The 2,580-nt window shown below is 38.5% G+C and overlaps 1 pseudogene; it reads left to right on the forward strand.

The window, feature by feature from the left end:
- Positions 1-306: 306 nt before the first annotated feature.
- LOC104871825 lies at positions 307-973 on the forward strand (annotated as a pseudogene).
- Positions 974-2,580: the final 1,607 nt, after the last annotated feature.

A 2,580-nucleotide genomic window follows, 5' to 3' on the forward strand; every position in this document is an offset into this window, starting at 1 on the left:
AATTTGCCAAGCCTTCCCTTCAAAGAAAATGAAGATCAACATCTTATGGCATATTCTAGAATTGCACTATCAAGACTGCAAAAGTAGACTACAAGAGGACCCTATTTCTTCTCAGTAAGAAAGTGTTTTCTTCAATCGCTGTAGCACTATAAGTAGAGAAGATTAAGAAGCAGATGGCAAAGATATGGAAGAGGCAAGTTATATTATTTTAAAACGTAGAGCTCTTAAAAGTAATAAGGCCAAAGGGGCGCACACCTGCGGAGGGAGTTCGGGGACCCTAAAGCCATTGTTCTGTCTTTGCCCGGGATGGATCACAGAGTCACAGACTTACATGAAGACTGCCAGTCTTCGTTTGATTTCAATGCAAGAGTGAACAAAAACGACCTCTACCTATCCCCTAGTGGGAATTCATCTCCACCTGGATCACCTACTCAGCAACTCGGTTTGCTGAGGACAGACCCAGTACCCGAGGAAGGAGAAGATGCTGCAGCCATGCTCAGCTCCCCCGAGACGCTCTCAGAAGAGGAGCAGGTCGAGCTGAGAAGAGAGCTGACAAAGGTGGGAGAAGAAATCCAAACTCTGTCTCAAATGTTAGCAGCAAAAGAGAAGCATCTAGCAGAGATCAAGCGGAAACTTGGGATCGGTTCACTACAAGAGGTAAAGCAGAACATTGCCAAAGGGGGGCAGGATGTGACAGCCATGTCCGCATACAGGAAGACCTCTGAAACCTTATCTCAGGCTGGACAGACGCCTTCAGTGGCCTCTTCATCTGTTGGCGCTGACATCACCAAAAATCTGGAAGACTTAAAACTCCCCGACTTTCAAAATATTTGAGAAAAGCTTGAAAACTTAGTCTAAAGTAGGAGGAACCAAGCCTGCTGGCGGTGAGTTTAGAGAAGTCTTGAATTCAGCTGCAAATGCTAGTAGTTAGGGTCTGGAGCCGCCTACAGAACAAACAGGAGAGAGCCTGTGAGATCGCTACCTCTATTCTGCTACACACTGACAGATGCTGCAAGCAACATCCAGGCACATCTTGTCAACATGCATTGCTATAGATTTCTACCAGATGTGCTTTTATTTATCTTAACCAAATAATTTGTTAGTTAGACAAAATGACAATATCTTCACTTCTACTCCCGGGAAACACACTAAATGTGCATTGAAGGCCCTGGACACAGGCAGTACCTGAAGACGCTAGAATAATCTGAGAAGCGATCTTAGTTGCTTTCCTACTTTACAAAATTTCTTTTCATCTGAGATGCTACTTGGATCTTTGTCTTCTAGATGATAGTTTTTCTTTGACTCTATATATTTAATTCCTAATTCAAATTATTCTTTTACATTTTCGGAGTCCTGGTTATCAAAAGTTTTTGTGTCGTTTTATTTACATTTAAGGGAAGAACTTACAGCTACAAAAAATTTGTTTTTGAATAAACACTGTTTGCATATAAGGTACATTTCTTGGGTGTGTGAAGATACCAGACTAAAGTAAACAGCTTTAAATCCAATTTGTTATAGTTGTGTGACAGTATATACAGTGATTCCAACTACAGGGTGACTGGGGAGTAGGACCTCCCCATGTCCTTGTTAACTGTCATTTGTGACTATAACCATTTCAGCATATTGGTTATTATGCCACTTATATCAACTTTTGACAATATTAAAATTTTAATTTCAGAGTAAATGGACAGTTGACTAAATAACAGAGTTGAGAATATCAGGTTGAAATACGTGTGTTCATCAATGTTCAGTTCACACATTCAAATGTTCTAGGTCTTGATGTAAACCTAGTAAGCTCAGTCACATTAGGGAAAGCATTGCTGTCTTCATTTAATCCACTTAGCATCTTTTAAAATAAGCACACAGTTATGACTGATATAGCTTGAACTTTTTTATACTAATGTGTTGGTGATAAGTTCTGAGGGTGTAATTTATTAATAAAAACAAATTCCTCATTCTCTACTTGCTTGCAGTGTTAGTAGTGATACCAGAAGCACTGCTCCTACTTTGAAAACTGGATGTCCAGGCTAATAAATCACAACCTCTGCACAGGTACCAAGGACCTCTAGTAATTAATAACTACTGACTTATACCACCACCATTTCTTTATGCTGTATGCTTATGGCCTACAATGTTATTTACCACATTGTGATTGTTTTCTTGTTTATGACAAATGTTAACTGCCAAGCTTGGAGTGACTTAAAATTTTTTTCTAAAAGCATGACTAGATTTACTTGAAGATAAATTCTTCTGAAAATCAAAACTGAAGAGCCACAATTTGATTGTTATAAAATGACATAATGCCATTCTTGATTGCTAGAGCTTTCATTAGCACTTTGGATGCAATTGAAAAGCTTAATAAATTCTGCGTATCAGTAGTATAGGTTTCAATATTTATTATGAGGCCAATAGTCTGAAAACAGCTTGCTGTATTAAAGAATCATCTACTGTTATACTCTGAAAAATATCTTCAGATCTCTTTTCCCACCACATGAGGAAAAATAGATGTCTATGGAGGTGATGGCTAAAAAAGAAATGGGAAATTCCCTTTCGTAGGTACCTCTCTAATTTAAAAATTAT

This window comes from Fukomys damarensis, unplaced genomic scaffold (assembly GCF_012274545.1).
Source record: "Fukomys damarensis isolate Sample0158 unplaced genomic scaffold, DMR_v1.0_HiC HiC_scaffold_36, whole genome shotgun sequence".
Classification (NCBI taxonomy): Eukaryota; Metazoa; Chordata; class Mammalia; order Rodentia; family Bathyergidae; genus Fukomys; species Fukomys damarensis.